We start from the raw sequence: 26,210 nt of genomic DNA, 5'->3' as shown, positions 1-26,210 counted from the left end.
TAAAGGAGGCTAAGATAATTATATGTGTGTGGGTATATGGCTTGTCTGACATACAACACTAAATTTTTGGTAAACAGAACGCATAAAATCATCATCATTACAGTTGATATGATCCTATCTAATAAAACAGTAATATGCAAATTGACCGCACCTTCGCTACACCCATAAGCCACGCCCACCGGCCACGCCCACCGGCCACGCCCACCGGCCAACCAGGAGCAAATATACACGTTAAACCAGCAAAGATGGCGGGGGGAAAGGGCAGCACCCATGTCAGTGAGATCCAAGCCATGATGGTGGACCAGGGCAGGCGGCGTGGGTTAAGGCCGGGCCTGCCCAGGTCCGCCATCCCCGATCGTGGACCTGGGCAGGCGGCGTGGGTTCACGCCCGCTGCCGCCTGCCCAGGTCCGCCATCACTGATCGGGACCTGGGCAGGCGGCGTGGGTTAAGGCCGGCAGGCGGCTGCCCAGGTCCGCCATCCCCGATCGCGGACCTGGGCAGGCGGCGTGGGTTAAGGCCGGCAGCCGCCTGCCCAGGTCCGCCATCCCCGATCGCGGACCTGGGCAGGCGGCGTGGGTTAAGGCCGGCAGCCGCCTGCCCAGGTCCGCCATCCCCGATCGCGGACCAGGGCAGGCGGCGTGGGTTCACGCCCGCTGCCGCCTGCCCAGGTCCGCCATCCCCGATCGCGGACCTGGGCAGGCGGCGTGGGTTAAGGCCGGCAGCCGCCTGCCCAGGTCCGCCATCCCCGATCGCGGACCTGGGCAGGCGGCGTGGGTTAAGGCCGGCAGCCGCCTGCCCAGGTCCGCCATCCCCGATCGCGGACCAGGGCAGGCGGCGTGGGTTCACGCCCGCTGCCGCCTGCCCAGGTCCGCCATCCCCGATCGCGGACCTGGGCAGGCGGCGTGGGTTCACGCCCGCTGCCGCCTGCCCAGGTCCGCCATCCCCGATCGCGGACCTGGGCAGGCGGCGTGGGTTAAGGCCGGCAGCCGCCTGCCCAGGTCCGCCATCCCCGATCGCGGACCAGGGCAGGCGGCGTGGGTTAAGGCCGGCAGCCGCCTGCCCAGGTCCGCCATCCCCGATCGCGGACCTGGGCAGGCGGCGTGGGTTAAGGCCGGCAGCCGGCTGCCCAGGTCCACGATCACAGATCACGGACCAGGACAGCTGCCTGCCCAGGTCCATCACTGATCTCAGAGCTGGGCAGGCAGCGTGGGTTAAGGCCTGCAGCCGCCTGCCCAGGTCCATGATGAGGGATCACGGACCAGGGAAGGCGGCGAGGGTTAGCGCCCGTAGCTGCCTGCCCAGGTCCGCCATCACCGATCTCGGACGAGGGCAGGCAGCTTGGGTTAGCGCCCACAGCCGCCTGACCAGGTCCTGGATAAGGGCTTCGAGTCAGCCATTGCCAGTGGCAGCTGACTTAAAGCCCCTATCAGGGATCATGGACCAGGTCAGGCAGCGTGGGTTAAAGCCCACAGCCGGCTGCCCAGGTCCGTGATCACCGATCTCAGAGCAGGGCAGGCAGCGTGGGTTAAAGCCTGCAGCAGGCTGCCCAGGTCCACGATCATGGATCACAGACCATGGCAGGCGTCATGGGTTAGCACCCGCAGAGGCCTGCCCAGGTACCAGATCACGGATCCAGGTGGCGTGGGTTAGCACCCACAGCCGCCTGACCAAGTCCCCGATAGGGACTTGGAGTCTAGCATAAGGAAAAGAATAGTCAGCAAAAGCAGGAGACAAGGTTTCATAAGTTCTCCCCCAGGTCACCACTGTTCTCTTATACATTTTAAGTATCCCAGACTTTGCATGATGGGATTTGATTTGAATTATGCCTGATAGAGATTTCATGACATGAATTGTAGGCTCATTCTTTCTTTTTGTGGTTGCCTGACTGAGAAAGGCCTTGGAATGAGAGAAGGCACTTTTATTTTCCTTTTTCATTCTTTAGAGGCTGAGGAATTACAGTTATATGAAGAAGTTAGTGAGAGAATGAAAGTCTCATGCTGTATTATTCTGTAAGTTTTATCATGTGGACTATCAAAAACTTGGTGGGATCCTTTTCAAGAGGTGTTACAAAAATTATGTTGAAATTAACATTCAAGAGTAAAAGGAGAGAAGTGAGTGGTGGGTAAAGGAAAGAACTTTGTCCTAGAAACCAAATAGAAGCCACATAAACCTTCAGATTCTTACTCATTGTGCTTTGGAGGTATCCTATCTAATGAAAGAGTAATATACAGATTGATCATCACTGCAACACACAATATAGCTGCCCCCATGTGGTCAAAGATCCTGCCCCCATGTGGACACAAGATGGCCACCACAAGATGGCCAGCAGGAGAGGGCAGTTGGGAGGCACCCAGCCTGCAAGGGAGGGCAGTTGAGAAGGACTAGGCCTGCAAGGGAGGGCAGTTGGAGGTGATCAACCCTGCAGGAGAGGGCAGTTAGGGGTGACCAGGCCGGCAGAGGAGGGAAGTTGGGGGCAAACAGGCTGGCAGCAGAGTGGTTAGGGGCAATCAGGAAGGCAGGCAGGCAAGCAGTTGGGAGCCAGCAGTCCTGGATTGTGAGAGGGATGTTCGACTGCCCGTTTAGGCCCGATCCCATCGGGCCTAAACGGGCAGTCGGACATCCCTTGAGGGGTCCCATATTGGAGAGGGTACAGGCTGGGCTGAGGGACAACCCCCCTCCGTGCACGAATTTCGTGCACCGGGCCTCTAGTATTATTATATTAGCGGTAAAGTATCATTTGTCTTAAGGTTCAGTATCACCTACACCTGGAACTCATAGATGTTCAAATGATTTAGTGAATAGATAGATAAATAAAGAAATATGCAAATATAAGTTAGTGTATCATGGAGATAATCACTCTCTTATTATGTAGTAGAACATTTAAATGTACATATGTTTGCTAGTTGAAAGTACTCAAGTCTTGCTTTCTTCTCCAATATCTCCACCCCTGCCCTGGTCCCTTATTTTATTTTTTTTTCTCTCCTAATCTAACTTGCCCACCTCTTTTTAGTCTTAAACACACACATGTACACACACACACACACACACACACACACACACACACACGGTTACAAATTGGAGTAAAATTAAAATATAACAAGAATTGAACAATTCTTTTATGGCATCCCCTGGAATAATTCATACTAAGGAAAGAGCGCTACAGGGGTGGGTCAGAGTGGTGACACATGACTTTCCTTGCTCCATACCTCACACCCTTCCTTACTCAGTCCTTTACCCCAAGTAGGGAGCATGCATTTGCTGCTCTTCCACTGATGCACTTGGTGTACTTGGGGGAAGGGATAATGGCAGGGGCTGTGACCCAGTCTACCCCAGGTAGTGGCTAAATCTCTCTAGAGCTAGAATTTTGTTTTTGAAAACCTCCCTCTCTGAAGATTATAACCTACAATTTCCAATACCAATTTTATTAGAGATGGATGTGGTATTTTGGTTTCCAAATGCTTCCCTCCTGTGTTTATTCTCACCGGGCTCAAAATTCAGGTCAGAAGAAGAGTTATTCAGTATTTGTCTTTATCTCTCTCCTCCTCATGTAACTAGTCAGAGCTTAGCAGTTTAATCCCCCTGTGGTTGTTTGTTTGTTTTCCCTCATCTATATCTTCTTCTTGCCATACAGCTATTACTATTGTTATTCGGTCAAATGTTGTCTCTCACTCAGAATGTATAAGTAACATTTGACCAAGCCCTCACTAATTTCTAGTCTTTTGTTCAACTTATGCTGTAAAATATGATATTTGTTGTCCCCAAAGACAAATCTAATTATGTTATTTATTGATGAAAAAACTTTAATGTCTACTGGTTACCTTCAGGAAAACAATGCCTTTTCAGCTCCTTCTCAGGATGGATGACTCAACCTGCCTTTCGAGGGTTTGGTCCTGGTTCACCCACACACATTCTCTCCACACTGGCCTACTCACCCCTAAAAATAACAATCTGTCCGGCATTACTACCCACATTACCTCTCAATTTTTCAGCCTTTGTTGTAATAATCATACAGTTCAAATGTTTCTCATTCTTTAAACAAATGCCACTCTTGCCTCCTTCCCAACTTAGAGACAGTTGGTATGATGGTTAATTTTATGTCTGAAGTTGGTTAGACTATGGTACCTACTTATTTGTCAAACATGAATGTAGATGTTGCTATGAAGATATTTTGTAGATAGAGTTAATACCTACAATCAGTTGAGTTCAAGTCAAAATTTCTTTCAGTAATTTGAATCAGCCTCATCCAATAAGTAGAAGGTTTTAAGATAAAAATTGAGGTTTCCTGGAGTAGAAATTTTGCCTGAAGTTTTCCATATCAACTCCTGCCTTAGTTTCTGGCCTGCTGACCTACCCTATAAGTTATGGGTAAGCACGTCATGTGAGCCAGTTCCTTAAACTAAATCTCTCAATAGGTAGGTAAATGGATGGATGATAGATTTCATATATAAACATGAAATATAGGATACATTTATGCCATTGGTATTTTTCTGTGGGGAACTCTGATTAGCTCTTCTCTGTATTACTGTAAAATGTTGCCTGCTCCTCAATCATATCACCAATTTATTCCTGTCTAAATTGTATCACTCCTGTGCCTTTCAACTCTTCAAAAATGAACTATTTGATATCCGCTTACACTAATTTGCATCTGGAACATACCCAATGAATACTTCATTAAAGAGAACAGCACACGTATTAGTGAATCCATCTTAGTTTTCTCAGGTCAGAAGCCCCACTTCAATGTTTTCTTTTGTTCACTGGTTTGCTTTTATAAAGAGGGATTGACAATGTATGTTATCTTAAGAGACTGAAACTGAATCTTAAGTGCAACATTCAACTTATTCCCTTTCTGACAAAGAAAGGGCCCAACAACAAACACTAAGAAACTACAGTTTCAAAGTATGGAGATTGTGTCACTTGTCTTCTAATTAATATGTCTGAAATACTTTATATAGAAATGTGATTATTGTTTAAAGGTTTTAAAACTCAAATGTTTGATCCTATTTACTTAAAGTGTTTACTGTCATACAAATATTCCTTACCAAAACACAAAGATTCAGAGAGATGGTTCAGTTGTAAGCCTATTCTTGACATTTTGTTGTTGTTGCTGATTTGACAATTTAAAAAATATTTTATTGCACAGAAAAAATATATTAATGTTTCAATTCTACCTAAAATGTGCCATTAATTCATTTGCCTATTTTGCCTCTTCTTTCATGCAAATTTTTCTTAGCTTCTCTTAGAAAAATTGTCAGGCTTGTATAATTAACCCTCAAATTTCCATGTGCCAACCTCAACCTTTTGCAGTATTTATTGCCACCAGTAGATGTCACCACTCCCTTCCCAAATGCAACCATAGATGGCCTTGATTCACAGAAAAAAACAGACTGATAAATACATAATTTATTAAATCTAAAAGTCAACACTGTCTCTGAGGAATCATTTGGATACACTACAATTTTAATTAGTGTTTATATTTACTATTTAAAGATCATTATAAGCCTGTCACATGAGGATCAAGCACTGACAAACATTTTCACAGTCAGCATTGGTTAGAGTTCAGGTTAAGGCTTCTAAATTACTTCCCCGCAATTATTTACGGAAAGAAATATTTCTATATCTACCGCCATCATTGATGCTTCCAATGATATTCAGGTAAATATCTCCATCACATTTTGCAAGAAATAAATTAGAAGATCTTGAACACCATTTATTTATTTTACAGTTTCTCGTTTCTCTTTAAGTAATATTATATTATTTAAAACACATAATTATGTATACATATATTGTACACAGACTGCACAAACATTCAGATTATTGTATGAAACTTCCATTCACTCACTCATTTGTCCATTGATTCAACAAATATTTAGAGACCAATAAGGTCCAAGTACTGTTTTAGGCACTTGGATTACATTAGTAAGTAGCAAAATCTGACAAAAGCCCAAGTTGGTAAAATGTACATGTTCATGGACATGCAAAAAATCTTATTTATAATAAATAGAAAAATTCTGACTGAAGAAAAGTTACTTGCCTTTAAGGTCAGATATCTTTGATCCATCAGAAGATATTTTAAAGTTTTAGGGGAACTTTTAGTTACCTGGGAACTACCTAGCAGGAATCCCCAAAGTCAAGGTCACATTGTGTGACTTGGCACAAAAGCCATGCCAAGAGACAACGTGGCATCTCAGGATCGTATTGTGACAACTTTGAAGCTGTGTGGTATGTTCACTCCTTAACTTTATCTCCTTTTCCTGGGCATCTGACACTCCAAAAGCATATAGGAAAGTAAGTGCATGAAACAGCAAAAGCAATGATGGGGGGAAAAGAGTGTCTTGAGTGTTTTCATAGTCAAATTTGCTTCAGCAAAGGAAAAACTTCCTCTGCAGCAGAGACTTGAACTGCAGATTCTTCCTAATTCTCCCATCTGCTGCTCACGTTTTGGGTACTAGGTACATATAGAAAAAGCTTTTCCTCCAAAGCATGAGCCTTGTCATCTTTCTTCTGTGTCTGTCCTCGAGGAACATAAAGTTGATCAACAGCATTTGTTGAGGACTTTATTCTCAGGAAATGTGAGGAATAAAAAATAGCCATTTTTAAAGACACAAGGCATACTACCCCACATTTTAGAAATACAGAATTACTATAAGGTTTGAGTGCTACTATCTTAAATTTTTTTTTAAAGCTTCAAATCATAAATGAGGTAAATGAATATAGGGTTAGCATTATCCTTGTACTTGTCATAATGTCAAGATGAGTTTAGCAAGGAGGATCCTACATCTGATCCTAAAATTAATCTGTTTATTTTATTCCTAAAGGAAGTAGACCTGCTCATTTTTTAATATAACTTAGTTCCTCCTAAGCCAATTTTCCTGTCTGTCTTCCTTTGTTTGCTACTGTGGGACTATTTTTTTTTTCCCCAATAAAAACTGTATGAGGCCAGAAGCAAGTGTTAGAGACCATTATCATCTCATCCTTGAAGATCCTTTTTGAATTAGTAAAGTGCTTCTTTGAGTCACAGCAAAGTGCACTGGGGTCAGTCCAATCACCAGATGAAAAAGAAACACATCCTCTCTGTTCCCTCATCCTTCAGTGATGCCACTTCCTTTTCCCTTTTAGATATGATGGGAGAAAAAAATCTGCCACTACAAATTTCCCTCTGAGCAGGGTGAACTGACGTTCTGTTATTCGTGCATTTTGCTGACTTCAAAATGAACAAAATCCATCTCTGAAACTTCAGGGGCATTAAGAAGAGGCGTAGAAGACCATTTAAAGCTTTTCCCCGTGTAAAACTGCTGGTTTTCCTTCCTTTGTCATCTGTTCATTTTAAAGCACTCCTTCATCTGTGTTTCTTCAGACTACCTAACTCATTGGCAAAGTCTCAAATTGTTTTTAAACAGGAAGAGAAAAACCCAAGAGTCTTTTCATGCAATGTGCGAACACCAAGCTTGTTATCATACTTTTTTTTTTTTTTTGTACTCTGGGGGTGCCCGAGGTATACAACTTTAACTGGTACATTTCAGAAAAGTGTATCATATTAGGGGATGACCTTTTTCAGAACATTTTGATAATAATAAAAAGATACTTGCATCTCATAAAGATTATTCACTCATTTGGCAGAGGAATAAGGGATAAAGATGATTTCTATATTTCACCAATCATGCTGGGGGGATGATTTCTATCATATAATTATTTCAAATAATAATATACATTATTATCTTAATACAGGTTACTGCTGCAGTAGAAATATAGTTGTTACCTGAGTATAGATTGCTTCTTGCAAAGTTGCTTCATACTGAAGCATAATGCTTTCAGAGTGAGTTGAATATAATGCTATTCACAGTGAGCTGAATATTTACACAGAGTCGATGCAAGAGATTTCTATAAAAATGCTTTTGTCAAATATCACCCAATATCACTTCCTTTAGGTAGGTAATTGAGATACATCTAACCTTCATAGTTAAATTCACACATTCTAAGGATGGCAAGAAATAAAGAGTCCAAAGTCACAAATTCTACCCCTGTGTTTACTACTTAATACCTTCTTGAACATGAGGACAATTGCTAAAATTTGCTAAGTATCAATTACCTAATCTTAGCAGATGTAACGATTCAGTTATTCATTCGTTTAAAAATATTTATTAAGCCCGACTGGTATAGCTCAGTGGTTGAGTATCGAACTATGAACCAGGAGTTTATGTTTCGATTCCTGGTGAGGGCACATGCCTGGGTCATGGGCTTGATCTCCATTGGGGGGCATGCAGGAGGCAGCCAATCAATGATTCTCTCTCATCATTGCTGTTTCCGTCTCTCTCTCCCTCTCTTTCCCTTTCTGAAATCAATAAAAATCTATCTAAAATATATATATTAAAGCAGGTTTTCTGTGCAACTTTATACAAACTCTATAACAACGGACTGATGTGAACATTAAATAATAATATATTATAAAATAAGTACCAAGTGGCCACAAATTATTTTTTATAAAATAAAAATAACTTTAAAATTATAATTTACTGTGTATAAAAGCATAAACGGAAAATGGGAACAAAGTGTCCATTCGCAGGGGACTCTTCAACTAAATCATGCCATAGGCTCACAGTGCAGCATTTGGATTTTTGAAAGAACAAGGAAGTATGAACTGATATGGAAAACTGTCCACGATAGAATATTAATGCATAAACGCAGGTATAAGACATACTCCTGCTAAAATTTTTAAAAAAGGATACAGGCACAGATATTCATGTATATGCCCACAACAGCACACTATACGTGCATATGTGTATCTTCAGATAGGTGCACCTCGTGTTTTTTGGTGGGAAGAGAGGCTTATGGAAAATCAAAGAAGCTTCCTCCTTCTCTTTTTCCTCCACATTCTTCCTCTTCTCCTTTCATTTCATTCTCTACTTCCACTTATTCTTTCCTTCTTCTTTTTGTCCTCCTCATCTAACTAACTCTTCTAGTCATGTTTGGATGGTTTACCATTTATTAAGAAAGTTTAAAAAATTAAAGTGATGGGATCATGGACTAATTTGATATATTTGCTTTCATTTTCTATACATTTCTATATTAAACTATGTGCTATTAAAGTGTCTGTTCAGTTCAGACATGGTTTAGCAGGCATTAGCAAGCTTTAAAACTTTACAAATCTGAAAGGGTAGAGCAGGGGGAAATGATTCTTGGTTAAACTAATGCATTTTTGGCAAATAAAAATGGATCATTTCCCTCTTGACTTCTTTTCCTCACATTTCTCAATTAATTGAGGGAAAATGTTTAAACAGTCATAACTTTGTCTTCCACTTCCTTGGTGCTTTTATTTATTTATTCATTCATCTATTTTTCATTTATCTACTTATTTATTTAACAGACATATGTGTTAAATATATGCCTTGCCTCAGTCACTATGCTATGTGATAAGCATACAAAGATGAATCCTATCTAATAAAGAGGGAATATGCTACTTGACTGCCATGCTCTCAAAGATGGCGGCACCCACAGCCACAAGATAATGGCGCCCAGTCCCCTCAGCCCCGCTGGGGCAGCAGGCGCGTGGCTTGGCTGGGCCAGCCCCCAGGCGGGTCCGGCTGCTCCTCGCACCTGCCTCTGGAGTCCCCCAGTCCCCTCAGCCCCCCAGCCAACCCAGGACTGGCTCGAGGCACAGGCAAACCTCAGCTATCAGCTGCCCAGCCGACGCCCAAGGCACAGGCAAGCCTCTCGGATGGTGGCTGCCCAGTAGCCCAGGGCCGCCCGAGGCTCAGGTAACCAGGGCCGGCTGAGGCTTGCGCTGCCAGCAGTGGCAGCAGCAGAGGTGTAATGGGGACATCGCCTTCCTCTGATTGCAGGGTCACCTCCCACCCCTGAGAGCTCCCGGACTGTGAGAGGGGGCAGGCCGGGCTGTGGGATCCCCCTCCAGTGCATGAGTTTTCATGCACTGGGCCTCATGCCCTTTAAGAAGCATAAAGGATCCAGTCATTTAAACAAAAATATCTACAAGGTCTGTGAAGCCCTGTAGTAGATGCATGCTAATTGTAGAGGAATAGGAGAGGGAAAAATAAGATAGCTAAAGTCTGCTTTATGTTGTTCCCAGGGAAATCTTGGCAAAAAGGATATGCTTCAATAGAGTACTTAGAAATCATGAGGTTTTGTATTGAGGGCCAGTTATGATGTTTTGGTATTTATTTCTTGGTACTGAAATTGGAATCTGAGGGAATTGTCCCTATTTATAATGATTTGTGTATTGCAAAGTGACAGATTAATAAAGTAAAGATCAATCCTTAAGAAAATAAATTATGGTAATCAACTGGTATGTGAATGGAGTAAATCATTTTAGAAAGAAAATTAAAAGCATAGCCAAGCAGGATTAAAACAGCCTAGGAGAGAGCTATGTCAGCAAGATAGTGGTGTAGGAGTTCCCTGAGCTTCTGTAAGTGCTGAGAATCATGTGATGAAATGAATGCACAACAGAGAAATGTGATAGAACAAGGGAAGTCCTGGGGGTCAGGTCATGAAGATGTGATATTAAAGGGGATTTTCCTCTAGAAAATGGGAAAAATTTCATAATCAGAAAAGTATTGGTTCAAAATTTGACAAGGCAGTAACTTTAGTTATTGCTAACCATACTTTTCCTCTAACTATACTTTTCTCCCCACTCTGACCCTCATTCTGTTTCTTCTCACAAGCCCATATTCAATACCTCAAGAAGTAGAGTTTTTCTTTCCTTTTTTTTCTTTCTTAATTTCCTTCTCTTCTTCCACCAGGTTGGGAAGGAAAGCAAGTGATTGAGTAAAAATTCTTTGAAAAATTCTGGACTATTTTAAATATCTACCTAGTGGAAAATGTAAATACATTCTAATCTACTCCACTCCCAGGTAGATACAGATACTTTTACATGGGCACAAAGACATATGATGAAACCTGTTCACAGAAACACTTTATAATAACAAAACCTAGAATCAACTTAAACATCCTTTAATAAGGACATGGATTAATCAGTTTCAGAATGTCCATGTTATAGAAAAGTACACAGCCCTCTACAATATGAGTTAGCTGCATATGTACTGAAAAAGGTATAAAAGAAGATCAAGTATATATATATATATATATATATATATATATATATATATATATATATATATATCTCCTATATAATAAATAGGTTATATGCAAATTGACCATCACTTTAACACACAAGATGCCCCCCCCATGTGGTCAAAGATGGTTGCCCCCATGTGGACATAAGATGGCCGCCACAAGATGGCTGGAAGGGGAGGGCAGTTGTGGGCAATCAGGCCTGCAGGGGAGAGCAGTTCGGGGGGGGGGGCAGGCCTACAGGGGAGGGCATTTGTGGGGGACCAGGCCTGAAGGTAGGGCAGTTGGGTGGGACCAGGTCTGAAGGGGAGGGCAGTTGGGGGCAATCAGGCCTGCAGGAGAGGGCAGTTGGGGTGACCGGGCCAGCAGAGGAGGGCAGTTGGGGACAGCCAGGCCAGCAGGGGAGGACAGTTGGGGGCAACCAGGTCAGCAAGGGAGGGCAGTTAGGGGTAACCAGGCCAGCAGGGGAGGGCAGTTAGGGTCAATCCGGCCAGCAGGGGTGGGCAGTTGGGGGGACCAGATTAGCAGGGAGGGCAGTTGGGGCGACCAGGCCTACAGGGGAGGACAGTTAGGGGCAACCAGGCCTGTAGGGGTAAACAGTTAGGGGCAACCAGGCCAGCAGGAGAGGGCAGTTGGGGGTGACCAGGCTGTCAGGGGAGGACAGTTAGGGGCAATCGGGCCAGCAAGGGAGCAGTTAGGTGTCGATCAGGCTGGCAGGGGAGTAGTTAGGAGGTGATCAGGCTGGTAGGCAGAAGCAGTTAGGGGCAATCAGGCAGGCAGGCAGGCAGGCAGGCAGGCGAGCAGTTGGGAGCCAGTAGTCCTGGATTGGAAAGGGTGCAGGCTGGGTTGAGGGACACCCCACCCCCCCACCCCCGTGCACCAATTTTGTGCACCCGGCCTCTAGAACCTTAATAAAAGTTGTACTAAAATAATAGATTATGTATATATAATATATATATATATGTAGTTGATATATCTTCTATATAAATATAAAATCATAGAAAAATACTTTGAATATATAGTAGAAAATATTAGCTGAAAATAAAAAGTAGAAAATATTAGCTGCACTTTGAATTTTATGTATTATGAGTCTTTGAGTCTCTTCAAGAGTATATGATAATCATATTTTTACAATACTGATGAGTTCATAAGCACAAATATTTTTTAGGGCTTAATATATATATGAGATTAACATAATTTTTTTCCAATTTCTTTCATTCAATGTATTACTTAAGTTTATTGCTTTCTTATTTTTCCTTATGAAAATAAAGCATTTGCATTCATCATAGAAATTAGTTTAAGATTACAGAAATTATTTCAGTAATAATCAAATAATGCATCTCAATTACTAAAATGTACAAAGAAGGGTGTTGTATAAAAAGTAATGTACATAAATAGCTATATTTAAGACAAAATGGAAAAATGGAAATTTTTATTTAAGACAAAAATAAAAATTGCATTTATGCTTTTAACTCTGAAAACCTAAATATTCAAATATTAATTCTAATGACTTACAAATCTTTATTTCTTCCTTGGATATGCTTTGTTATTTTTAACCCAATGAACCCAGGTGTTGTTTTTTCTTTCTTTCTTTCTTTCTTTTTAATAATTAAAAATATCTGAGACAAGATATAAAAATTATTTCATATGTACTTATAATAAATAGAAATATTATAAGCTATATATAAAGAGCTATGATTTAGTGAAAGTCAGTCTCAAATTCCAAAAACAGGCCAAACTTCTTTAGGACTTTGGATTTCATCCTGGAGGGAGTACAAGTCTGTTTATGCTTAAAATGTATTAGTTTTATTATCACTTTTTTTGCAAAACTAAAACCTTTGAAATTTATGTTTATTTGACCTAAATGTGATCCCTTTCTCCCTCTCCATCTCTTTCTCTCACTATCCTTCACACTTATTTAAAATAAAAAATCATTCATCTGAGATTACAACAAAAATTCCAGAACTGTCTGTAAACCATCTTTAAGCCTATATTTGTTCTTGAAACTATTATGCTCCTGAGAGAGTCAGACTTCCCAGTTATAAATGTTCCCTTCACTTCAAAAGGGATGGAAGTTCTAAATGAACTTTTGTACATCTATTTTAATATTCACCGCTGCCCGCAAGCTAGCTGCAGGTCATTTCAGTTACCAGAAGCTGCACTAATTTGCAATATCTTTCTATGACTATTTGTAGGTAAAATGTTGCAGGCACCTGCCTCCAGCCAACCTTTAGGATAGCAACATAATCTCTGAGAGAAAAATGTGAAATAACCTAATTATCTAAACATCAAAAGGAAATACACCTTACTTGACAATTTTTGAAAAGAGATAAGGGTTTCTGTGATTTTTCAACATTTATGAAAAATATAGAAATTAATATAATGGAGTCACTTAATCAATATGCATACTTAAATCAATAACATCATTTTTCATTATATGAAAAATTTTTTTAGTTCAAAGTTTCAAATTATGAATAACTTGTCAATTTTTGCTTAAACCAAACTTGAAACATGTGACTGATCATTCCCATTAAGAAACTTGACCCAAAGTCTATTCCACTATGAAGGTTATGTTAGTGATTGTGTGCTTAGATGCAGTTGAATTAAAAGAACTCTTTGGACCAAAACATTTGTACTATATTCTTGGCAAATTGGTTGGTATTCTTTGGCTTTGCAGTAACACATAAATTAAGTGACAAGGCATTTAGTAGAAAGATTCTATGAAGTCTCTCCACATTGAATCAGGATGAACAATACCATCCTCAAGTTTCAATGTGGAGACTGCTGTGGCCAGCTGCATTGGCTAAGTTAGTTTCCTTTTAAACAACAAGGAAACTATTTTTAAATATGGTAACTGAAGAATATCTATTGTGGTAGACAAAATAATGGTTTCCCCAAATGACCACATCCTAGTACCTGAAACCTGTAGGTATGTTATCTAAGATGGCAAAAAGGAAGTTGCAGATGTGACTATTTGTGGATCCTGATATGGAAAGATGAACTTGAATTATCTGAGTGGGCCCAGTGTAAGCACGAGAGACTTATATGTGTAAGGAGGAGGGTTAGCGTGAGAGAGGAGATGAGTGGCACAGAAGCAGAGGTTGAAGCAATGTGATTTTAAGATGGAGAAAGGGGTATGTAGTTGGTCTCTAGAAGGTAAAGGCAAAGAAGTAGATTAGAGCTTCCAGAATTAAGGCAGTTTTTTATTTAACCTATTAAGTCCATTTCAAACATTTTACCTCCAGCATTATAAGATGATAAATTTTTGTTTTAACCCAATAAGTTTGTGGTAATGTGTTACAGCCATAGAGACTACTACAGTTGTATTCTATTATTTTTTTCTCATACTTCTTTGTTATCTTAAGAGAAATTGTGAGAATATATGTGTTCATATATATATAATAATGTATCAATGTATACATATGTATGTATTTATACATAAACACAAAACAGATACATATTCAAAATTCTAAAATATATTGCAAGACACTAGCAACATAACACTCATTTTTATTTGTTTAATGGTGTCTTTTTTTTCCCCTGGAAGTTTATGCATAGTTTATTTGTGATTTGCTAGACTAGCCTGAAAGACAAACAAAAAACAAGAACAAAAAACAAAAAAACACACTGGTGTAGGGACAATGTAAAATCTCAATATTTCTTCTCAAATCAATGTCAACCCCCCACATGACTTTTAGTGAGTTAGCACTGACTAGTGTGAGTGACACATGAGCAGGACACAGAGTCCATATGTTTCTCTCTATATTTTTTCTATTTAAGGTTAGCTGAAAAAAACAAAACAAAACAAAACAAAAAGCTATGGTAAAAATGTAAGTAGACATATATACATAATATATAATTTATTCTTAAAATTGTACGCAGCCAATTGTTGACATATATTTAAATCCAAACGACTTTATTTTTTTCCAGACAGTGATTTTATGTGTGATTGTGGTACCTCTCTCTGATATTGGTGTGTAGGAAGAATATACGAACTGAAGGTGTTTATCAATTAAAGTTCTGACTTAACCAAAACACCGTAGTCAATGCCAACACACTCGGTTCACCTAGGGATGTGTCATTATTTTATAATTACACTCACTAGTGTAGCAACTTGCAAATGAACTGTACCTAAACATATAAAGAACAGACACAATTACAGAAAGAGTAAAAAGGAGTTAATACTGAAGTGTTGTTTTATAAAACAAGTTAGAATTTAATAATTAACTGCAGAAATTATTTTCTTAATCATTCCCTTATTAATTTGGTAGTTTTCTAAAGAGAAGTTTTATCAATGAATTGGTAAGACCAGCTAAAAAAAGTTTCAGGGCCCAGAGCAAAATTAAAATATGGGACACCTTGTTCAAAAATGATGAAAACGTCATGATGGGGACAGCAGGGATTTAACGGAATGCAGGGCCCTTCTCGCACAGGGCCCTGTGCAAATGCCCAGGTTACACACCCATAACTGAAGCCCTAAAAATGAGTTAGTCATAAAACATATAAGTTTAAGGCTGGGGTCCATATTCATATTTTCATACATAATAGCACACAGATCTGTATCAATAGATGTGTCTATATACAATCTCAGAATTAGATTTTAGAGGGATTTTTATAGATTATCTACTCCAACCTTGTCTTGTTACAAAGGAGAAAACTGAACCACAAAGCACTTGAATTCTACCAGCAGTTGAGATAAGAAAGGCAAGTAACATTATTCTAAACACACTTAAGCATTTCTCCTGACAGCCAGGTCAGTGCTCTTTCTATCATGGTAGTAGACCTCCCTGCTTTCCATCACTGCATAATTCTGCTCTAATTCGGAAATAATCTTTGAGTAGATTATTTCATGCTGAGTTCCACAGGATAAAGAATGCTGATGACTTAAAGAGAGTACAAGAATTTTAAGGGAATTACATGAATTGATTATTATGTAATAATGAAAAAGAGGAATTATATAATTTGTTGTAAAAACTGGGACACTTTTGACAACAAAAGTATGTCCCTACAGTGTAATGATGCTTTTTAAAAGCAGCGTTATCTTTATCATTTGTATTATTTATTTATTATAATTATATATCATTTTTCTAATTCTCATGGTTTAATATTTCTATGGGCAATTCATATTATATTTATTGAAGTTAGGAATAAAAATTAGACATGATAGAAGCTTTGTTTTTTGGAGGTTTGATAAAAATCACAACATGTCTCTCAAAGCTATGAAAAAAGATTATAAGCAAATAGACATTAATTACAAGAGAAAATTCCGAAGTGAGACTGCATTCTGAAACCCTGTGTGTTGCTTATAACTATCAGAGCATCTGTTTGCTTTTTTATTATAAAACAAGGGAGATGTTGCTTCTGGATAAACAACTGATGTTCTGAAGGAGGAAGAGATCAGTTATTAATTGAATCAATGTTTGGCTGGTCTCAGTAGCTTTTATTCTCCAGGTACTATTTGATTATGATTGTGAACAAAGACTTTATCCTCTATTAAATGCAAACAGAAGAGTAGCAGGAATTTATAAGGAGACAGAGGAAAGCTGTGTGAGTGACATAGTTTGATTTGTTTGGGAGAAGTACTTGCCCCAGCAGACAACGCAATTCATGTTGAGTAGAGCGATTATACGGTGTGTTCCCTTGTGACATTCATATCCAAGAACTGTAGCGGCGGATAAAATGACTTAGAGCACTAATTATTCAGTTCCAATTATTTTAGGTGTGATGTTAGATTGTTATACATTAAGTTCTTCAATCCATATACAACCTTAAGTATCCCCATTTTACAAACGAGAAAATAGGTGCTTGTAAGCGTCAAATCACTTGCCTATAGTCATTCAGGTTGAAATTAATGGAGTTAATAATGTCTTAATCAAATGCCAATCTATTTTCACATAAAACAGAGGTTCCAAAATGTTTCTAAAAAAATAATTAATCATTGTTTACTCAGGGGTCCATTTTGTTTCCAAATCAGGACACTTTTTGTTGTTGCTGCTGTTATCAGTATTCTGCAAACACTCTTTTAGCCTTGCTCTTCTCAGTTGTACTAATCCTTTTTAAAGAGACTTTCCAAAAATTACCCTCATGAAAAGTAAACATGTGGAGCTCCCAAAATAATCTTTAAAAGTCTTCCTTCTTTTTCTGTTTATCAAGTAATAATCTTATTACTGTAGTAAAAGCACTCTACACCATTTAATTCTAAGAGTTTTCCCAGGTTTAAAAGTTCTCAACCTGCTCCTATCATTAGAAATTAACACATAAAGACAACATTTTTGCCAGTTGGGTGTGGGGCTCTATTTTGGTTCAGGTGATACACAAATCATATTTAAAAAAGCAAAACACAAAATAGAATTTCTATATATTCCATTTATGCAACCTTTTGTACAGAGTTGAGATCGATTAGAAAAGCAATTGTTCATAGCCCCTTTTGTATTCTGGTGTTTAGAATGCTTTGTTAGTTTAAATATGTACCAGATTTTTTTTTTAAAGAATCAGGGATAAGAAATTTAAGTAGTAAAAATTTATATAAAATCGGATAATTCTAGAATATCTATTCTGACTAATCAGGCAAAAGTGAGAATAAGAAAATGAAACTCAGTTTAAATAATAAATGAATATATTTGACAATAGAAATATGTGTGAATTGCTTCAAATTAAGGCTTCTAGCTAAATAGGCACTTAATATTAGTTATAAAAATATAATTAAATATAAATAGATAATATTATATTATAGAACTTATCTTCTATAAAGTTGATAAATTCTTTCAGAAAGGGAAGAAAAAAATCTTCTTTTAAGAAGATTTGGGAAAATGGAAGTGTGTTTTCCCCTCTTATAATGAAGTTTCTAGTAAATTCTTGTGATAACAATGCTTTTAGTATAAATCATTTCATTGTTAAACAGCATAAACATAGGCTAAAAGAGGAAAAAAGGGCATGAAACCAAATCTTTGGATATTCAGGCTGCTAGCAATTTCTTTCTTGTCTAATTTAAAATGTGCAATAGCTAATGATATTTTGGCACTTTCTTACCATGAAAGCATTTCAAGAAATTATCCTATAACATTGTTTCTCTTTACAAGACAAATTAACTGGATGACAATTTAATTGATATGTGTGTTTTTTTTCTTTCTAGTGCTGTGGCCAATTAAACAAATTGCATCACATTTTGATATTCTTTTTGTTAATTATTTGTAAAGTTGTACCTTCTGATTTCCTTATTTTCAAGTTTCAGTTTCTTGGTCAAAATGAAAATAGTGGCAACCTAAACTCTCTCTGATCTTACTTTATGAACAGCTTTCCTGTAACGGTTATTGTGTAGTGCATGTTAATACTGGCTCTTGTTATTAAATTTGTTTTCAGTAATTTTTCCATTTTTTCCCACCACTCATATCAGCGAGGTGAAAGAACTTGTGAATCCTGAAAAATCATTCAGGGTAGGAATGTTTCAATCTGAAAGTTGTCCCCTTTCAGTCTTCTTAGATTTAGTTTTAAAGTTAAACTCTTAATTTTAAAAAGATATGGTTACATAACTGAAAGAAGAATTATATTTTGCAGGGAAATAAAAATATTTTATCATGAACTACTAGTACGTTAAAACAGTACTTAACTAATTTTAATAAAGTCAAAACTATTCCTTTCAGCATGGGCTAAATGGAGTATCTGATTTTATTGCACATGTTATTCTGAGACTTGTTTCCACTCCTTATTTTATCTCTGTTCCTATTTGTCCTCTCTCTCTCTCTCTCTCTCTGTCTCTCTCTCTCTCTCTCTCTCTCTCTTGTGTTTTTGAGGAGGTATTTTCTAGAGTAAATACTTTTTCTTCATAGGTATATTTAAATTGTGGACCTTATCTTAACCTCTTCTCTGATACTCAATCCACTAACTCATGTCTCAACAAATTTTCCTAAAAAGGATTAATAGCGGACACTTCAGTCTTGTTGCCAACTCTGCCATTGTAGTGTGAAAGCGGGCACAGACAATCGGTAAATAAATGAGCATTTGTGTTACTGTATTCCAACAAAAACAGCTGCTGTGCTGGGTTTAACATGGAGCATCGTTTGCTCCCCTGCAATAGACCTTTAGAATGAATGCTTTCTGAGGACAAGCGCTTGGTCAGATTTTCTCACTGTTTTACTCCTAGTACCTAAAATTATCTGGTAACTAATAGGTATCTCATTTGAATCTGTTAAACATACACCTAGAATAATACTATTGGCAAAATACAATACTAAATGATTTGGAAAACACGTGGATCCTATAAAAATCAAAGCTTCATTTGTTTTTTTTTTCAATTGACTCCGGTGCCACACTTGGTTTTTATGGTGAATTTGGTTAAAATAAACAGATTTCCCAGGTTAACTCCTACATCGATTTTTATATAGTGGCATGCTCTTCCCTGTGTTTGAATTTGAATTCCATGAGCTTGTCATACTGAGTTATGGACAGACACAGACTTGAAGTCCTTCATCGTGTTTGGGTTAAAAATCTCATTACGTTAGTAGCCCTGCCATCTTGACTGTCTTTGAGTCTGCTCACTCGATGGAATATTTTCACCTTGATGGATGGGTGCAATCCATCAGTGTCTGGTTGCTTGAAGTTATTATCTGTAATACCAAGCTTAGTTTAAGTCCATCTTCTGACCTCAGCGCATTGCACAATGAAAAGCAGAAACAAAAATTGTTTTTGGAAAATGTAGCTGACATCCACGTGGAATACCCAGTACAAACAATGGCACCTCACAAAACTCCTATTGCCTGCAGGGTTTATGCAGGTGCAACTGCTCTCCCATGAGCACTTGACATAAAGCAAGAGACAATTGGGCCGAGGTAGCCTTTTGCCTGCGTCTGTGTACAGACACTAACCAGAATAGAGCAAATAAGAAAGAAACAGTCCCTCAGCTGGAAGACGGCCTTAAAGAAAAATGATGCTCACAGCTATCCTGCCAGTAGCTGGCAAAGCAGTTTTTACAAAACATATTTAATGTTTACAACCACTTGGAGGCTGGGGAAAGAGTAATACTTTGAAAATATGTTTAATGTTTTGCAGTACTCAGTGGCCAAAAAGCAACTCCTGCTAACATATATTTAACGCTCAGAGTCATTTGGCTGTTAGAGAAAAAAAATAGAAACTTCTTGTTAATTTTTAACATTTATTGCTGATCAGTGGCTGCTAAAGCAACTATCAGTGTAGCATGGTTTATGTTTGGGGACACACTGTGCTGCTACAAAAACAATTCATACACTTCTCTCGAAGCCATAAAAAAACTGTCAATACCATTACCTTTGCAATTGTACCACTAATAAAATCATAGGACTCAAACAGAGGAATAAAATGCTCCCTGAACACACAGTCGTAACAGCCCATGGCCGGGAAAACAGTTCGGCCATGCTTGTGCTGTGGACACCACGCTGACACCGGAGGGATCACGGGGCCCTGCTCCATTTCATCAAAGGTTTTTCAGTGAGTCAGCACATTCCAGCGCAGAAGTGTCATCTGATAATTGGTGTTTCTTACCAATCAACAGCTTGTCTCCACACATTAAGGTAAAAGAGTGCTCTGCGCCACAAAGACATTTTGCATTGGAATAGAAAGTCTGTTAGGTTTTCGAATAGATTTGGTGCGGTTAGTAGAAAAAACAAAAACAAAACACAAAACAGTAGTAAATATTGAGCTCCTGTCAGAGGGAGTGACTCTATGGGAAAAGAAAAGGAATAAGATTATTAACTGGGTCCTCTTCATCTGAGGCTTTTTGCCCTGCTAGTTTCTGGAGAATAGAAAAGATAACGTCCAGCATGAAAAACCAGTATTGCAGGGGGGGAAATGGATCTGGGCCTTATCAAACACTTCCTGGGTCATCTTTGGCCTCTCACAAAACAATCTGGATAGCTCAACAAATTGAGAAGGGAAAACTGAATGAAAGACCACTGTTCTAAACACCGCTTATACCAGTAAAAATACAATCCAGGGGCTGTCAGTTCTAAGAACATTCCAAGTCCCTTTAAGAACCAAAGGCAACTCCTTCCTCTTTGCTGATCTTCTAGAAAAAATCCAGTCCTCAAGCTTAGCAGGGGTGGGAAGAGGTAGGCTTTGATGCTGGCAGATAGATGGGAATGGAAGAGTTGGGCTGCAGCTGCAATAGACCAGAGCAAGGTGCTGGAGCAGACTGAGGAAGGTGTCCACACAGAAGTGTGAGCAATGGGTATCAGAGACCTGTGGATGCCAGGAAGGCATCTGTGGGTGGGAACTCAGAGCGCCAGTGAAGTGAGCAAAACCTCCAGGGAGAGAGAGAAAACAGTGGAAATAGCCAGCTCAGATGGTCAAAGCTGGAATGGAGGCCTCAGGACATATGCAAGGGGTTTGAAGGGTTGGTGACAATGAAAGATTGGTTATACACATGGGGCTTTGATCAAATAAGAAAATATCCTATCTAATAAAAGAGTAATATACAGATTGATCATCACTGCAACACACAATATAGCTGCCCCCATGTGGTCAAAGATCCTGCCCCCATGTGGACACAAGATGGCCACTACAAGATGGCCAGCAGGGGAGGGCAGTTGGGAGGCACCCGGCCTGCAAGGGAGGGCAGTTGTGAGGGACCAGGCCTGCAAGGGAGGGCAGTTGGAGGTGATCAACCCTGCAGAAGAGGGCAGTTAGGTGTGACCAGGCTGGCAGAGGAGGGAAGTTGGGGGCAAACAGGCTGGCAGGGGAGCAGTTAAGAATCAACCAGGCTGGCAGCAGAGTGGTTAGGGGGTGATCAGGCTGGCAGGCAGAAGCGGTTAGGGGCAATCAGGAAGGCAGGCAGGCAAGCAGTTGGGAGCCAGTAGTCCTGGATTGTGAGAGGGATGTCTGACTGCCCGTTTAGGCCCGATCCCACCAGGACATCCACATAAACAGGCAGTTGGACATCCCTCCAGGAGTCCCAGATTGGAGAGGGTACAGGCTGGGCTGAGGGACAACCCCCTGCCGTGCACGAATTTCGTGCATCGGGCTTCTAGTATCCAAGATAAAAAGCACCAAGATAAAAAGCACCAGTTATGCTATAACTCTCTTTTCTCACTCTCAGAAAAGAGAGTTATAGCATATAACTTACGCTAAGTTAAATAAGCCAGTCAATGAAAGAAAAATACCACATGATCTCACTCATTTATGGATAATAAAGAAGATTATAACCTGATGGACAAAAAGATAGATACAGAGGCAGAAAAGCATCAGACTGTCAAATTACAGCAGGAAGGTTGGGGGGGGGGGCGGGTAAGAGATCAACCGAAGGACTTGTATGCATGCATATAAGCATGACCAATGGATGTAAGACACTGGGGGTGAGGGCATGTATGGCAGTGGGGTTGGGGGGGCAATTGGGAGATATGGACACATGTAATACCTTAATCAATAAAAAAAATTGAAAAAATAAAAGGAGTGACGAAAAACTGGAATAAATGATGGTGTTAGATTGGAGTTGGGGTACTAGAATGAAAATATGGTTTTCAATATATGTAAAAAGACACACAAATATCTTCTCTCTCTCTCTCTCATATATATATATATATATATATATATATATATATATATATATGTATATATATGTGTGTGTGTATATATATATATATATACACACACACATATATATACATATATATATATATATATATATATATATATATATATATATATATATATTTAGATAGATGCTTTTGTTGTGCCAATTGAACTGGGTGTAATGACGCTCTGATATCAAAGAATACACATAAAAACCCGATTTTGGCTTCTAAATATTAATCTTCATATAAGAGGGCTTCTTGGAAAAATATCATATTAAAGGACTGGGGCAAAGTGTAAGAGAAGTCCAAAACACAGTTTTGGGCCAGAAAGTAAGAGATAATTAAAATAAATAAGGGTAATATCTAAAGGACCAGCTCAGCTGAGTTAAAAAAAACAAACAAACTGAATTTAAGCCCCCACAAAAAATCACTAACCCAAAAATAAAAGGTATAATGAATTGCAATTAATTTTATTCTAAAGAACCTTGGAGTCATTCGTACTTTCTGATACATAAGGGTTAAGTTTTCATATGAAGATAAAGATCAAATAGTTAAAAACAAAACAAAAAACAACAACAACACTACATGAATTTTTCATAATGATTAAATAAAGTAGGGAATGGATATCTCTATATATATCTTCTGGCCCCTAACTATAGCTCAGAAAATGGTAGGTATTACTACATAAATTATGATTCAGAATTGACATCAATAAAACGTATCATAGCGACCTGATTACCAATAACCAAATCAGCTGCCTCATAATGGCTTACCTCAGGCAGAAGAAGATAATACAAGTATGAATATGGATTTGAAGATGTTAGACCTATCAGCACTCTGAAAGGAAAAGTAACTTAAAACAGACCGTACTGATTCAAAATTACCAGATAGGGAAGAGGGCACATTACGGTAACTCATTGTTACTCTAGTGACCTTAAAGAATTAAAATGGCATTCGTAATGACCAAATTTGTCTCTAAGGAATAACTCTGAGTTGGGAATATCTGCATCATTAAGTAATTTCCTTAGGTCATAGTAAAAGCACTTTAACTATGAATGTTACTTCCATGGCCTATTGGATGTCACACAAGTTAGTAACAAAGTGACCTTTCTCTTAAACAATTCATAGATTCACTAGAATTTTCTTAAACTTTTAGGAACCAAATATATTTCACAGTCTTACAGATCTCAAATCTTGATTTTCCTCTGAAATCTTTATCTACCCTGCTCACCATTTCCCCTTCTGTACAGTTCTGTTCTTTATAATTTTCACTTTAGTTAATCTTCATTCCAGGTTTAATTGTTCATATTTTCACATGTACACTCCCATATTGCTAAATAGGCATTTGCATAATAAGCTCAGTTTCAATATTTCAATATCTATTGATATTTTATAGTAAAAATAAGCTATTTTACTGTATATATTTTTAGATTGTGTGATTTTTCTCTTTTACTGAAAATGAAATAGGAACATTCTCAATTATTGGGAAAGAATAGTTATTTCCTAGAGAATATTTCAAACACAGATGTATAAAACTGAAGGTGAGATTTACTGAAACAATAGCTGTACTGACCAATATAACATGGTAAGCTGCATCTGGCCTTGATCAAAAATTATTAAATTCTAAGAAAAATTAAAAATAATTGTTGGACAAAGTGACGTAGAGCAGTGAAGCGTTTCCATAGGGTAAGAAGGCTATGCTTGGGAACGGAGTTCAGGAGCTCTGGGAACATCAGTGTGATGCCTGGGTACACTGTTGGTTTTGGTTAGCTTTAGGTTGGCCGTATAAAAACAACAACATCGAATACCACAGATCCAGCTGGGTCTCCTGTGCTTTTAGTTATATGTGTATAGGCAAGATTGTGGGACATGGCAAAATCAGTGCCTGGTAGATATTAAATTTATAATATTTAATTTGGATGTGGTATTTAGACTTTTTAGTACTTATTTGAAATGAGTATATTATGGAGATACAATATATTTTTTCTGTAGATCTTCGTAATACCTCCTGGAAGCACAGCAAACCATGTCTCAACCCAATAGCATGCAAAAGCTACTGTGTTCTCCCTCACCTACCACTTGCCTGATTTTTCAGATTTATTTCTCTCTTAAAACACTAGCTGTGAACTCCTTATTTAAGGGCTCAGACTCTGTAGCTACCCCTTATCCTAATTGGCACAACAAAAACCTTTGTAAGATAATTTTCTAATACTGGAGAGAAGTGTGTATGTTGGTTTAAGGATGCTGTTCAGGTAATAAAGTGTCGCTGAGGGTCATGAATTCACATCAATATCTCCAATTTTCATGAAGTCAGAAGCAGGTTAAACCATTTATTTCTAAAGGGCAGTGTCTTCTTAAAAGCCATACATTTTTCTCAAAATATTACCCTCATTTCCCGCCCTGTAAAATCAAAGCACAATTTAAAGAAATTGCTCTTCCCCTTTTCAGGGTCTACTTTTCTAATAAGACTTCTCCCGACTGGATTTCTAAATCTCTAGCAACCATAGCACCACATAAAAGAGGCGGCTGGAAAAATGTAGCAGACTCCGAGTAACAGATATGCAGCCTTGAGTACACATACAAAACTTCTAAGTGAAGTACTCTGGGCTCATTTCTCAGGTCAAGGAGGGAATATGGTCTTTGAATGCCTGAAAAGGTCACAGACACAATTTCAAGTGCATGCATTTATGATCAATCCCTGTGACAACTCCTAGAGCCAGTAGCCTGCTTCTGCCCTTAGGGTACTCTAGGCAACGCTCCTTGTGTGTCTTCCATGGCTGTAAGGGCAGCACAAGCCCCCTGAGGAATGTCAGACTTGGGAAATATTAGCAACAGCTCACATAGGAGTTTCCAGTTGTTACTTGGAAGTGATGAGTAACTTTATCTTACAAAAGAGCTAGAAACTAAAATTTACTTCGAAATAAGTTGAGGGGTTGGCAATGGTGACTGAGGAATAATCGTTATAATTTAAAATTGTCAGTAAAGCAGGAACCTTTAACTCATCAACCATAAAATAAATATTATAGGACTTTATCAGTTTAGGTTGTTATTGAAATGTGACTTTATTTTTTTAATATATTTTTATTGATTTCAGAGATGAAGAGAGAGGGAGAGTGATAGACAGATCATTGATGAGACAGAATCATTGATTGGCTGCCTCCTGCACACCCCACATTGGGGATGGAGCCTGTAACCTGGGCATATGCTCTGCTGGGAATTGAACTGTGACCTTCTGGTTCATAGGTCAATGCTCAATCCCTGAGCCATGCCGGTCAGGCTGATTTTATATTGTTATTAATTATAAAGAATGAAGATGATACTAAAAGCTTAATTGTAAAATTACTCTAATACTGACTTCATAATCATATTTGTTTCCTAGGGTGATGGCTTAAATACTATGGTGACCTACAACAGCAATATCATCCTTCTGGAATTTCCGATGAAGGCAACAAAGGATGCAACACACCCCTTTCTGCACCACCTTCAGGCTCAGATATGATACATGCTGTGTAAAATATACTTTCAGCCAAGAATTACTATCTGGTATTTGTTGAGTGTGGTGGTTACCTCCAGCTATATAGGTATCT

The 26,210-nt window shown here is 38.9% G+C and overlaps 1 protein-coding gene across 2 annotated transcripts in view; it reads right to left on the bottom strand.

The window, feature by feature from the left end:
* Nucleotides 1–26,210, bottom strand: part of CDH12 (cadherin 12) — a gene marked incomplete at both ends in the record, with an annotated part of 182,429 nt that overhangs the window by 91,424 nt on the left and 64,795 nt on the right. The gene's annotated exons all lie outside the window — the stretch shown is intronic.

Source organism: Cnephaeus nilssonii (genome assembly GCF_951640355.1).
Source record: "Cnephaeus nilssonii genome assembly, chromosome: 2".
NCBI classification, from domain to species: domain Eukaryota; kingdom Metazoa; phylum Chordata; class Mammalia; order Chiroptera; family Vespertilionidae; genus Cnephaeus; species Cnephaeus nilssonii.
This window is presented reverse-complemented; position numbering and strand designations above follow the sequence as displayed.